Below are 15692 nucleotides of genomic sequence, written 5' to 3'. Positions count from 1 at the left end.
ACCGACTAACTAAATAAAAGTCATCATGGGCAGAGTTCACTGGATGGGAAGTCTATTTGTGGCCGACAGTTTATTCCAGGAAGGCTTGCACAGCAGCACGGATCCACCAAGTGATAATTTAATGCCCCAAAAGCCAAGACCTTGAAACAGTATGTTGTGTTTAGTCAGCCTCCCCATTTTCCATATATAAATATGGAATGGTAGATTGGCTATAATCATCCTGATTTGTGACAATGATCTAATGTCATTTTATTATTATACGCAGCTGCCAGAATCCTCACCAATATAACTACTGCACTCACGGCAGGTCAGTTAAACTTCTGGAAGTTGCAATAATTTTCTGACTGGGATAATTTTTGGTTTGTTGCTATTGTGTGCCTTCAAGCCATTCCAATTTATGGTGGCGCAAGGCAAATATTAATAGGGTTTCCTGGAAAGATGGGGGATATTGCTTTCATAGAGCGCGAGAGGTTTGATTAGTTTCCATGGCTGAGTGGGATTTGAGTTCTCATATCCTGGAGATTTAATCCAACCTCAGATCACTACACCATGTTGGCTTCTAAATGCTTCATTTACATACCTCAAACTAAAGATTCTTCTTCCAATTCAGAGGCTAGATGCCACTGTCTGAATACTAATTGGCGGGATAAGCAATGACAAGTGGGGACTGTTGCCTTTCAACAGCTCTTAAGGCCTCAAGCAACTGGCTAGCCAGTGTGGAAAAGGATGATGGATATAATTTGATCCAGCCCAAGTCATCTTATATTTTGACTTTTAAAAATATTTTGTTTGGATTTAACCCAGATGAGAAAAGAGTTCTGTTATCACTTAGCTCAGTGGCTTTGAATATTAATTTTTTTTATTCATGCATGAATGGTTGAGCTACAGACACTCTAAAACAATGCAATGAAAAGAACAACAAATGTTCAGTCATATGTGTTCATAAGTATGAACTATAACCTTCTTGGAAGAGGATTTTGTAAGGAATAACAAGTCTGATTATATTGTACTTTCGAATCTTTTTGTACTCTTCATTTCATGTTAAGAAGATGGCTGTTGACAAAACCAATGCAGGAATGCACTAATCATTTCTAAACTGTCTGGTATTTGTATTTACATTTCACATTCTGTCCTGCAATGGATCAGACAGTGATAAGTAATTCAGAGCAAAGGTAGAAACACTGCTTAAAATATGAGAAATTATCTTCTGGAAGTAAACCCAGTTTCTTCAGAGTGATTTTATTTAATTATCCCTTAGTTCTGCTACGTTGTCTGACTTTTAAATGAGCAATGACAGTTGGCTGTCATAGTGTGATTTATGAAACAGCTAATCTACTGGAATGGGAGCCCTTTTTAAAGAACTCGAGGGATGCATTTGATCCCTAGCAATTTATAAATCAGCCATCAATATACAGAATAAAACCTGAATGGAGTGTGGGGTGGAGAGTGAAGCATTGTGAAATTGCATTGCATTCATTTCAGCAGTAACTCCTTTAAGACTGACTCTGTTGTACACTCTAGCCATACCAATGTCTATTCAGATCCTCTGCCAATAAAAAATAAAGATAAAAATGGTCATGTCCTACAAGTGAGAATAACATTAAAACACATATTCAGCTCATTATAGAAAATACTTTCTCAGTCCTTGTCATTGTTTTACTTTTGGTATTTGGACAATGGATTGTATGCAACACACACCACAATATTGGATTCACAAGAGGAAAGAAACATTGGGGGAGACCTCAAGAAAAAGGGCACCGTAGAACAGGTATTTTAGGCCCAAAATCACATTGGCCTGGTGGTATAGTATAAATCTCTGCCAGTGTACTTACAATCTGGTGGTAAGAAGCCAATGGCTGCTTCCTCCCCTAATCTGTGTAAGGGCAAATGGAGGCCCCAGGGCAGCTTTGTCCATCCACAACCATTACTTGGCCACAGGGATGCACCCAGGTGAGAGATTGCCCTTCTGCACCAGGGGAGGAGGAACTAACCATTACTGTAGTGAAGGCATCATGGTTTTGCTGGGAGCACAAAGAGAGACAGACAGCACCTGCATATATACTTGCAGCAGTTCAGTGTTCAGGTGAGACAAAGCTGTATTTTGGAGTGTCCAGCTCCTTGTGTCACCTAAGATAATGATATCATGCAAGAGGTACTGGGTATCTCCTTGTGCAATGTCTTTGAACAAAGCTAGCATAGAATGAACAGTTTTTTTAAAAAGGCAAGAGTGTTAATATCAAAATCTCTTGTGATGATTGGTTTTCCACAAATAACTGCTTACATTGCGAAGTCAAAGGCTTTCATGGCCGGCATCCATAGTTTTGTAGGTTTTTTCAGCTGTGTGGCCATGTTCTAGAAGAGTTGCTTCCTGACGTTTCGCCAGCATCTGTGGCTGGCATCTTCAGCGAATGCTTGCCTGGAAAGGGGGGGTTGTGTGTGTTGGTGTGTGTGTGTGTGTGGTGTGTGTGTACACACACTGTGTGACCTGGGAAGGCAGGAGTGATTGGCATGTCTATTGTTTCTGTTGCTAATGGCAGGCTTCAGGGAGGGAGGCTATGCAAAATAGGATTAGTGATGCTTGATTAGTACTCTATGTCTGCTGGAAACCCCAACTGTGGGAGATAACTCATTTGCATGTTGAGCTTTCACTTGCTATCTTTCAGGACTGGTAGCCAAACCTTTTTTATTTAAGGGTTCCCTCTTTTCCTGTGGAAATTGTCCTGGGTGATGGTTGAGTTCTTGTGCAGGTATTGTTTGGATGTGTAGGTTTTCGTATACTGTGTGTCCCAACGTTGGTTCGGGAAAAAGAAGCACAATCAAAACACTGGTAGACCAGGCAAAACACATCTGTGAACCCCACTTCTGTGAAGATAACTGAAGCACCTGGTCCGGGTCTACAGGCTAATGGTTATTCCAGCTCAGACATCAGAAGAGCTGCCAGGCCCAGAAACCCCAAAGAGAAGGTATTTTTACCAACATCAAAGGAGTCAAAGGCAAGTGGTGAGGAAGCACAACCTCAAATGGTTTAACAAACCAACAAAGAAAATCCAGCAAATGCTTTGCTCAGCCAGGACCAGAGAGACCCTCTCACAGCCACAGGAGTTTACTGCATACCAGGCAGCTGCAGACAAGTCTACATAGGGACCACCAAACACAGTGTGCAAACAAGAATCAAGGAACACGAGAGACACTGCAGACTGGGCCATCGAGAAAATCATCAGAGGCAGAACATGTCACAAAACATCCTGGGCATAAAATACTGTTTAAAACACTGAAATTCTGGACCAGGCCAACCACTATCATGTCAGGATGCACAGGGAAGCCATTGTAATCCGCAAACACTTGGACAATTTCAACAGGAAAGAGGGAACCCTTAAATAAACAAGGTTTGCCTACCAGTCCTGAAAAACAGCAAGATAAAGACTCAACAAATGCAAATGAGAAATCTCCCAGGTTCAGGGTTTCCCAGCAAACGATGAGCACTAATCAAGCAGACACGAATCCTCTTTTGCAGACCTTCCCACCCTGAGGCCTGCCATTAGCAACAGAACAATACACAGGCAAATCACTCCTGCTTCCATGTCCACAAATATATACCCAACTCCTTTCCAGGCAAGCATTCTCGGAAGATGCCAGCCACAGATGCTGGTGAAAGGTCAGGAAGAAACCCCTAGAACATGGACACAGCAGGGACATAGCAAAGGGGGAGGGGGGTTCTGGGGTCTGACACCCCCTTCCATTAGAAAAATGAATGGCATGTGCTGCTGCGCCGCCGCAACAAAGCCCCATTATAATGGTGGCATTTAGTCGGGACCCCCCCCCTTCCTAAAATCTAGCTACATCCCTACACACAGCCTGAAAAAACCCTAAAAAAACTTAACTGCTACCTTATTCATTCTGACTTGGATGCCATACTTTAAAATATGTGATGGAGACAGGAAGGAAACCTCTGGCCGTGTGGTTTTTCATATATCAATGTTATCAAATGAAGATATATTGCAGCTGATGGTGAAAGTGACAAGTTCCCCTATCATTGCACAATGGATTACCTGCCACTAGAGGGCAAGAACAGGAAGTAGGGGTCCCTCAATATTTCTATTTTGTATTGTCTGCGATGTTGCTCCCCACATCTAGGCTAGTCTGGTTCACATCTTTTTCTCCTCCTCTCAGTCATTTATCCATTGGTAGACTTTAATATTTTTTAACTCTTTGATACACAGTTTACCTAATAAAACTATTCTTCGTGAAAAAGGATATTTTGATAATGATTCCACCAGCACAAAACTGTTATACGTAAGATAACTACATTCCTGGATTTCTGGTGTTTGATTTATACCTTTTGCTGTTTGATTTGGAAGGTGGAAGGGAAATCCTCTAATTGGGGCAACAAAACAATGACTTTGAAATGAAGTGCAAGAGCCTACTCTATGGTGTGTACGTTATTGCTATGATTTCATTCATTGACTAAAAATATTGAAACATTATAGGAATGGGCTAGTTCTTTCCTCTGTCAGAAATTTGGATTCTGCATACTCATGAGGCCATCTCCCTTTGTTGCTCAGTCATCCTGCTTGGACTTTATTTGAACTAGCATGGATGTCCCATATGATATCATTAGAGGGGATAATGTAAAACTTGACTCCATCATACATACCAGATTACACTCTTAAGGTTATACGCAATGGAGAAACTATAGGGAGGAGGAGTAGGAGGAGGAAGAGAGGAGGTGTATTCACCCACTATTCATATGCTCTTACACACATGTGAAATTTAATATGAACAAGTGTGGCCTATTCATCTTTTCTTTCTTGCTTTTTCAAGCATTTCCTTTTTAAGGAAATGTTAGTTCTCTCCCTCTCTCTGGCTTTTCAAAGTTGCACTGACAGTGAAAGTCTAATTACCATGTTTAATTCTGCTCTTTTTTAGCTGCTCTGCAATTCTTATCATCATACAGTTGCTGAAAAGAAGTTTTTATAGCACTTTCTCCATTCCTGGCCTTCGGAAGAATAATGCTGCAATGCAGAACCTTTGATGTGTTGGTTTTTTGTTAAATTAGCATCCCTCCTGTTTTCTTTTGTTAAGTGGGGGGGGGGGATCTGGTGTGCCGGGGGGTTTGGTGGCGGTGTGTCTTTGTGGGTCAGAAAGGCAGTTATTGATTTCTGGGGATTTCTGGGTTGGTGGGGGTGGTGGTGGCTCTGGACTTGGTTTGTGTGTTTGTTTTTTGGGGGGTTGTCCGTACGTGGAGGTAGTGTGTTAATGTGGTGGTTTGTGGTCATTTCTATTGTTGTGGGGGTTTGTACTGGTATTGCTGTTTTAATATGTAGTTTTTAATCTTACATTGTTTAATCTTGTTTTAAGGGGGGGGGGTATTATGTATATATGGATGTATTTTAACTTGTTGTACGCCGCTTTGATTGCTTGGCAAAAAGCGGGATAGAAATAAAAAAAATATTTATTTATTATTAATATTATTATTCACTCCTGATCTTTTAAAATAATGCTCAGCTTCTGTATAGTGCGAGACCATTGCTTCCATTGCACTCTCCTACATGTTTCTAGGTCCACACACCCAAAGTGAACACTCTTACGAACATAGCTTGAGCCAGTAAAAAGTATTGGAGGTGGGGTGAGGGGCATGGGAATATTAGGAACCAACAAAAATTGTGTATCCATGAACATAATTGCATGAATTTGTGCAATAACTATGGCTTCAAAGCAGCAGCATTATAGAGGGCATCTCCTCTAAATTGAACTTATGTCCTATTTAACTAAAGGCCCTGATTTTGGATTCCCTAGCTAGTTGAGATATACTGGATTGGATCCCACTTGTTATTCATGCCTTAGCTCCACTGAATTCAATGGGACAAATTAGTCTTGACTTGTTCAAGGTCCATTTATTTCAGTGTTGCTAAAGTATCAGTAACTTAGGCCTGAAACAGATGGGCAGACAGGGGCAGCTTCTGATCCCTTTTGGGGCATGGCGTTTACATGATGCACACACCCAGAAGACCCAGAAGCTGCCCCAGAGTCACCTAAGGCAGCCCCAATCCAGTCCCAAAAGGAACAGACTTTTTTCTGCTCCTATTTGGGGCTGCGGGAGGTGGGGCCCTCAGGGCCACAGCATGTGCTACCTGTGGCCCCAGGGCGATTGGGCTGCGAGTGACTTCTGGCCACTCTTTTCTGGCCATCTGCTTAAGCCCTTAGTCTTGATCCAACCCACTACATAAGTTTAGGGATGTATAGGAGTTCTGTGGTAAAGACTTTTCAGTAATGGCACCCAAATTTTGAAACTCTTTGGTAGAGATTTAAACAGTTGTTTTCTCATCTTTAACCAAAAAAAGGGGGGTCTTGACACAGAGACATAATGTACAAAAAAAGCTATTTTCCATGAGATAACAAGATAATGATGATTATAACAATGATTTTGCATTTTGGGACAGTTTGCAAAAACCTTTAACTGAGTGAAGTACAGTTGTAACTTTTTCTAGTAATGGTTTGCTCCAGGCTATCTTAATTTGCTTTCTTTTTCTTTGTAAAGATGTTTTATCACAGAGAATCTTCTCTGGAAACAAGTTTCTTTTTTATTAGCCTCTTGAGTGGGTGGCAGTCTTGAAGACCTTGGATATTATAAACCAAATGCACTGCCTTCAGACCAAATATATTCCTTCTGGCATTGCCTGCATTGTTCGTTGCTTAGTTTATTTATGTACTGGGAGGTAAATTGGTTTTGGAAAGCCACCTTGAAAAACCAGGATCTGGGATTGGGGGAGTATAAATATTGTAAAGAAATAGATATCAAGATTGGTATGGGTGTTGAAAGTGGAGTGTAGGAAGCAAGCAATAAATTTAATGTTCAAAGTATTTACAAAAGAGGCAAGGTTGAATATGATGATGAATGGAATAGAGCTTAATAACCAGAATGCAACAAATGGTATTCTTAATTTTTTTTAAGAAGTCAAACCAGAGAATACTTGCCTTTGTAATAACAAAACACCGTATGCTTATGGGACTGTACCTAGACATCTGTTGTGTGACAAATACAGTACAATTAGTTATGGATCATCAAAGAGATTCCTTGCAAATGACAAAATGAGTGTGAACTCTAATTTTTTTCAAGTTCAAACATCTGGGGAGTAATTAATGACATGGAAACAATGCAGAAGGGAGAAGTCTGGAAAACTGCAGAGCTGCAAGGGACTCACCAGGTGATATTGGCCACAAATTAGGTATGATCTGCCAATATAATGCTGCTTTCCACCAGGGTTGTGAGGGGGAAAAGAAAAGAATGGGGGAGAAATGCAGTGTTGGGACTAGAATTGCTATAAATTCTTTTTCTTTGCTTCCCCTCCCTTTTCTGTTTGACTTGCAGTTTGGATAATTATTGTCAGAAGTGTATAAAAAAGTAGATAAACTCCAACGTTATTTCTGTTTATTTTTAAAGTGGGATCTCCTTGCATGATGTATCCATTAACAATGGCTGTATAGAATGTATAAGATGTTGAAAAATATATATACTTATATCTTTTGGTTTAAAGGGTAATGTATTGCTTTAAAACTGTATGATAAAAAATAGACTGTTAGTTAGGAAGTACTAAATACTAAGGTTTGTATAATCTTAATCTGCTAAACATCATAAGCGTTGTAATTGAATATATTTTTTCTTTTATATGTTTTATTTGTATAGAAAATTAATAAAGACTATAATTAAAAAATTATGCACTATTGGCAAATATATTAAGTATGCTACTGACAATACAGAAGGCTTGTGGAAGCAATAGTAACTTTTGGGCCATGGATGCTGGAAGCTGTGAAAAATATAGTTCCCATAGTTCTCCAGGTTCCATCATTGCTATAGAAATTTAACTTGATGTTGCAGTTCCAAGAAAAACCTGAAAGTGATTTCAGTAATACCAAAAAACAAAAATAGAACCGAACTACTTTTCTGTACTTTAGAAAGTATGCCAGCCCTCACGTTAACAAAATTAGGAAGAAGTTGTAAGTACTAGGATAGTATCGTTGTGCTTATCTTCAAAAAGTAGGGCTGCAATGAAAAGGCAAGGAAGCCCTGCATAGAAAAAAATTCTACACTTCTCTGGCATTTTCCATTCTGCTAGAATCCCACTCTTACTTGTATCTACAGCAATACTCAGTATTAAAGATTTCACTAGATTCTAGCCCTATTGAGGCTTTTGGTAGATATGTTTTTTTTAAACACATGAAGAGAGGAGAATACTTACCTTGCCTTCCCATCATCAGTCTACTCAGATGAAAAGTATGGTCTGAAGAGGAGATCCCCCTCCCCCTATGCATTTCCTAGAACAACCTACATGCCCCACGCTGTATTTTGGGCTGCACATATTTCATATCTGGAGACAGCATGTTCTTGAATGATCAATGACCTTTCAGGAACACTAAGTCAGGTTCCCAAGAGAACAGGAGTGTGACCCAATGCAGATGTACATCCAGGTAATAGGACAATCAAAGCTAAATGGGTATACTAAATGCTCCTTCCTTCCCCCACGTCATCTGCATTTCCTCTCAAGACTTGAGACAAAGTATCTTCCTGCACCCAAAGCAGAAGTCAACCTCTCTGCCTTCCCTGTGTTGTGTTCCCAAATTTCCCTGTCCATCCATCCTAGGGGATCCAATCACTGTTTTTGTCACATTAAAGTTAAGCCATCACCACCCCAAAATCTTACTGTTGATTCCTGAGAACGCCGTCAGGTCTTTATTACAGTGCTAGATATCATCAAGCACAGCCCCAGGGGCTAGTTGTCAGGTATAACTATTGATCCCAAAACCTAACCAATTTGCACATAGCCAGCATACACCTCTGTGCTCTGTATATGTTTTCTGGGGCCTTCAGATCTCCTAGTCTGAGCCCCTCCAGCTTTCTGAGGTCTCCTCATCGGACAGGAAGTTATGACTCACCTGAAAACCCTGCAAACTCCACTATCCCATTTCCATATTTCCATTTCAGTTAGCTCTGAATGCTGTTTCTGTGTGGGTTGCTATTGTGTGTGATTATATACAGGTGCAACCCAGTCTCTTGCAAAAACTAATTTCTCCATTTAAAGTAAAGCTGATCATTGGACTGGACCTTCAGTCCCCTCTCTCTTTCTTTGGGTAACACATTCTTACTTGCTTGCCCCCCATGATGAAAAAAGACTCTCCTCTTCAGAGCAGTTACTCTTTAACGTGATACATAGAACTAAGTTTTCCTTCCCTGCCCCCACTTATTCTTCTACAGACTACTTTACTATAATCATTGTTCTAAGATTTTTATACTCCCTAGATATCTTCCTGCTCAATTTCCTTCTTATCCAACCTATACCTCTGCAATCTCTCACTTGGTGATTTTGTTCAATTTCTCATTTTTGTGTTCACTGCACGAAGGTTTATTTCTTCCCGTTCACTCACGGCCAGTTATTTCAGAAGTACATGTGTGCATGCATAGCCACAAACAGATATAGTATCACTATCAGAGTTAGAGTTGTGTAAGTTAGAGTTGTGTAAGTCATCAGTATTGGTTCATTTACATTACTCATTTTACTTTGTATTACAATTTCACAATCTATTCTCCTCCTTGTACAAAGAGAATTGATGGCAACAGTGCATGGTTCACATATACTTAATCATTTGCAGAGTTTGGAGAGTTATTTTACTAAGTAATTGATTCCACTGTTCACTGTAATGACTGAAAAGAGGTATGTTGCTGTTACTCATTACAATAATTAAAACAAGTAACTCCTTCTATTATTTATTGGACTGTTGTTAACTGTCCTCAAGTTGGCCTTGACTCATGGCAATCCTGTGAATGAGACACTTTCAAACCCCCCTGTCCTCAGCTGCCCTACTCACATTCTGCAGGCTAATGGTCTTGGTCTCCTTGATTGTGTCTCTCCATATGCTATGTAGTCTTCCTCTCTTTCTACTGCCTTCCACTTTTCCTAGCATTATTGTCTCTTTCTACTGCCTTCCACCTTTCCTAGCATTATTGTCATCTCCTTGTTATGAGACCAAACTATGATGACCTCGGTTTAGTCATCTTGATTTCCAGTGAGTGTTCAGACTTAATTTGTTCTAAAACCCATTTATTTCTCTTTTTGTCAAGCCATGAATTTGTTTTCTTTCTATCAGCTTTCTTCACTGTCCAGCTCTCATATTTATACACCTTGATTGCAAGGATGAGTCTTACTTTTCATTAATTTCTGACTGTAGGCATGTCAGAATGCCTATTAAAATGCCCTGCCCTTGTGGTCTCTTCCAACTCTATGATTCTATGAGAGGAGCCATTCTTTGTTACATAAAGTAATTTTGCTCTAACTCAATGAGTTATTATTAAACATGTGACTTTACTGCACCCTTATCACCCTTCTCTCCAACTCCCCCATACAATTAGTTACTTCCAAGCTGTAGCCACTATCTGGCTTAAACAGATCTTATTGTTATGACAGGTACTGGCTCTCTTAACTACAGTAATCAAGGCAGATGCTGAACTACAACCATTCACCTGCCCCTGGTCTACAAGAGAAAATAAATGAGTTTAGTCGTCTTTCTAAATCATACAAAGGTAGCTTTACTTACAAATTACTTGTTTATAATAAAAAACACATTCTTATAGAGGAGATGGAAGGAAGAAGAAAATGGCTCTATATTACAATGATTACAGGAAGAGAGTGTGTGATAAAAACAAGCAAACAAATAAACAAACAGGAAGTCACTATAATACAAATATAATAGCAATTAGTGAGTATAGGCATGTAAAGGTTGCTATCTCTAACACTTCCTGCATACCAACTGTTACAATAGGAACTGTGCAATATTCATCAGGTCAGTTGATATGCAGAATGTTTAATAAGATTTCTTAGCATTTCTTCTGGGCTAATTACCTCATTATTAATGACTGATTTGATCATTTAATCTAATTCTTTACTTCTTCCCCCTCAAAAAAAACAAACAAAAAACAAACAAACACCCTACATTACTATCAGCACTACAGATAAGCAGTAGAAAGTTTTTGCTTTGGAAGCAAGCAAGGGAATATTTTGTGAATGAGAACCCATTTCTCCTTGCTAAACTCTTAGACAAACAAGCAATGGCAAGACTATTTCGCTGAAGAATCACCAGTATAGTGGGCCCTTGGTATCCACTGAGGTTCAGGTTCATGTATCCCTGTGGATGCTAAAATCTCTGGATGATCAGGTCCCATTATATACAATGGCATAGTAAAACAGTGTCGCTTACATAAAATAACAAAATCAAGGTTTGCTTTTTGGAATCTATACATTTTTCAAACATTTTCAAGCCGTGGATCATTGAATCCATGGATAAAGAATCTGTGGGTATGGAGGACTAACAGTATCAATAATGGAAGTATTCTCCTCCCTCTGCCCCATCACTACTCTGCTTCAAAGGCAGAAACTTCGAAAAAACACAATGGAGAAGATGAAGTGGTATAGACACAGAAGGTAAATAGAGAAGGGTGGATGCATTTAGTTAATCACTAATAAGTGTGTGTGTGTGTGTGTGTGTGTGTGTGTGTGTGTGTGTTACATCTTATTTAATTGCATTTTTGTTAGAAGAGGGGGGAAACCTAACTATTAAATTACCATTTATATTTAAGGTAAATGCCTGCCGACTGAAATTGAAAAATGCCATCCTTGATTTTACTCCTATTCCATTTTCTTATCCCTTCTTGAGCTTGGGAGAGAGAGAAGCAATTGCATGAATTACTGAAAACTGTTTTTCACCCACCTGACCAAATATTATTTTCTTGATTTCTATTTCTCCTTCCTTTACAATATCTTCTCCTTACCTCCTCTTTCTTTAGCTTACCAATTTCTACATAGACCATAGCCCAAGTCCCAGGGTTAAGAGCTTCAAAATTCAGTTTCCAGTGAAAGGTGAGATATAAATTGAATAAATAAAACAAATAAAAACCTCTGTGAAGTGTCTGATGTGAAACACAGGAGGACTACATGATAGTAAAGGAGAGTACACCATTTTGTACTACTACCCTTACTAGCTGTATGCATTTACATCTTGTAATTTATACTCTAACCATGATATAAAATAACTGCGTTGGATTTTATGACTAATTTCCCAATCAAGAAGCATATTTACATGGGCTAAAAGAACCAGTTTTCCCCCTTCCTCATTGCAACCTGTTTTTACAGTGCAGGAGCAAAGCCCCAATTTGACAACAGACTATCTTTATATCAAGAGTCCAGGCCACCCCGTCTTAAACTTCATTAAAAAGATTTACTTTTTGCTCCAAATTTTCCAGGAAAATTAAGAGCACTCTACAGCAATGTGAGGGTGGCTGTTTACACAGTGTCCCACTGTCCCACCTTTCACTGCCACTGCAAATCACTCCTTATTTAGTGTAAAAGAATGTGCCCAGCCATGTGATCAACACTGGGCATCTCATTTTAACATTAGAGGAAGCGTCTTGTGCTGGTGGTGGTGGCACTGGGCAGTACAGTGCTATGTATGTGCAGACAGCTGCCCACTGTCCCTCTGGAAAGTAAAGGTAAACAGGAGAATTTGGGGCAGCTCTGGGGCCAGAATACTTCAGGAGCAGCCTAGAGTATTCTGGCTGGTATGGAACCACCCCAGAAGGACTTACAAAACAGCAAGAAGTAGTTTTTTTCAAAACTCCAGAACTAGATTTTGGCTATAGAACAAGCTAGAAAAAAAATGTATTGCTTGTGTATTGCATGGTCTCTCATGTAATTATTTAAATAAATAACGTAATTTATAATTTAAATCTGGAATTAAGTTAATGCTGAAGTGCTGTCAATCAATGAAGATAAAAATAAATAAATAAATTTTTCATTTTTAATTAGAAAATCTCCAACATTACTAATACCTTAATTGAAGCCTCAAGTTGATGTATTCCTGTCATCCCACAAACAGAATATTTCTTAGATTTTGTGTTTTTTTCGGGCTATGTGGTCATGTTCTAGAAGAGTTTATTCCTGATGTTTCATCAGCATCTGTGGCTGGCATCTTCAGAGATGATGATGCCAGCCACAGATGCTGAAAAAACATTAGGAATAAACCCTTCTAGAACATAGACACATACCCCCCAAAAAAACCACAAAAAAACTATGGATGCTGGCCATGAAAGCCTTTGACTTCACAGAATATTTCCTACATTTCATGCATTCCCCAAAATATAATATTTCCTACATTTGCAGATACATGTCCTGAATATATGTTGCCATTTTTCAGAGGTGGAAATATCCTCAGAAATAATAGGAAAGTTTTCACTGAATTCCTGGTTAGTACTTTGTTTGGTCTGTAACTGTTTAAGCCTTCTAGAGAAAACAATCCTCTCAGCAGCTCTGAATTACAATATTCACTGCATCCCTGTCATTTAGTTAGTATGGTGCAGTATTCTTCGTCTGTGTCCTGCCTACGATCTTCCTTTTCAAGCAGACACAATGATATTTTCCCTTCTGTGAGTAATGTAATATGGAATCAAAGTGCTCTTTCCAGTTCTTAGCTTTATTCTTCGTGTGTTTTCAATATCTGTCCAGGAGAGTCTCTAATGGGCACCACATGTGACCATCTTGCTTTCTGAATGATCCTTCACTGTTTTTGTAAAGCTGTTTGAAGTCTCAGATTTTTGCTTCTGCAGCTTTCTCATGGGTTCAGACTTTCCTATCCTGCCAGCACCTCCTTTCTCCTTTTGCCCTTTTCTCTCTACATTACATGTGTCTTCAGGAGCACCATGTATTTGATTCTGTTCTTTCTTTCTTTCTTTCTTTCTCTTTAGAGGACTCCATTCATCAGTGAGTCTCCAGGTTGCTAGTATAATCCACTTAACTCTCTTTCATCCTCTCCGGCAGCCCACATCACTTCGTCTGCCTACTTTCCACCACCTATTTCAAGATGTGACCTGACTGTCTCTTATTTTCATTTTGGAGCGTCTGTTCTTTTGTCTTTCCCCAGCGCAAGTATTGTAGGAAACCTGATCAAAATCTAAGAGCCATTTCTTCATTATTAAGATTAAAAAAAAAAAATCCTGTCCCTTACTATGAGGAAGTTATGCTTACTTATATTGGTTGTTTAAATTTAATTAACAACTTTGCTCCTGAATAATTATGATTTTATGATCTGATGAGTGACTATATGGCTTATTTTTAAGAATGAATGAATCTTATTCTTCCTTCCATATATGAGTTACTTAAATATCATGCTCTTGTTATCAATTTATGAAGAAATTTGTAAGTGCTGGAAAGCAAAAATGAACTGAAGGAAATCTTGATCCACCTGCACTGCTTTAATTCAGTAGGTAAATGCCAGGTAAATGGAGATGACTGTGTTATACCTGAGGGGTTTTTTGCTGAAAATACAAAGCCTCTATCAGAAAAAAGAAGGGGCAAGCCTCAGTTTCACAAAAATGTTAGAAAGCACAGAGATCCAAAGTATGTCTACTAAGGCAGGTTACACACCGCCATGAAAGTACGCGCAGAGCGCGTACTAGGGTTAGGGAGGTGCGGTGCTTCTGCGTGTAAAAAATGACGGCGGCCGTTCCAGACGGCCGCCGCCATGAGGACGTCATGGCCGCGCCGCCTCTACACGGGGTGGCGCGGACGTGACATCCTTGTTCCGTGCCAGGGCACCTAGGGAGCCCTTAGCGTGAACCAGGAAGGAGCTCCGTTTCGGAGCTGGACACCCCTTTTCAGGCTGCGGGGAAGCGGCGTTTTGCCGCTTCCCCGCAGCCTGGAAAGCGGCAGATCGGGGCCTCAGCGGCTGCCGTTCTTGCCACTGAGGCCCCAATACACCGGGGAAAGGGGCGGGTACAGCCCGCCCCAAATAGGCGGTCTGTATTCAACACCCTTTGCCTGGATTGATGTAAATAAGAAAGTGAAAATCTTTCTTCTCCAATTGCTCTCATCTGACTTATATTTATTTCTCACCTTCATTTAATATCAGATTTTGAGACTCCCATAGGCTGTATTGCAAAGCCACGTGTATTTGTATAACTGTTGTTTGTTGACATTAACAGACCTCAAGTTGACTATGACTCATGGTGACCCCATGAGTGAGATATTTTCACCACCATTCCGCCCTCAACTGCTCTGCTCAGGTCCTTCAGGTTCAGGACTGTGGCCTCCTTGAGCTAATCTAGCCATCTAATATGTGGTCTTCCTCTCTTTCTACAACCTTCAACTTTCTTAGCATTACTGTCTTTTCTATGAACCATGGGGCTCTGCAAACAGCCCTGAAGGGGCAGCCTCCAACTGCCCCCTTTCCAGCCAGACTGGGGCCGCAGCAACTGTACTCCACAGCCCCAATCTGGCCTTTCCAGGGTGCAAAAAGGAGCCACGGCTATACGGCGCTTCTTCAGCGCTGTGTCATGTGGACACAGCACCAGAGGAGAACCGTGACACCACGTGATGTCAGTGTGTGATGTCATGGTGTCCTGGGAGCAGAGCTGGGGTGTGAGTCATGTAGACTCTATGCCCCGACTGCACCTCCAGGCCGACCCAAAGTGCTGGTATGCACAGGGCCTAAGTCTTCTCATAATGTGGCCAAAGTATTACAGCTTCAGTCTATTCATGCTGGCTTCTAGGTAGAACTCACGTCTTATCTAGTATCCATTTATTTGACTTTCCGGCTGTCCACTGTCTAGACCCTTCATTTAATGAACACATTTATGCATTTTTCTTAGTGGA

The sequence above is a fragment of the Sceloporus undulatus genome, chromosome 3 (assembly GCF_019175285.1).
Source record: "Sceloporus undulatus isolate JIND9_A2432 ecotype Alabama chromosome 3, SceUnd_v1.1, whole genome shotgun sequence".
Classification (NCBI taxonomy): domain Eukaryota; kingdom Metazoa; phylum Chordata; class Lepidosauria; order Squamata; family Phrynosomatidae; genus Sceloporus; species Sceloporus undulatus.
This window is presented reverse-complemented; position numbering follows the sequence as displayed.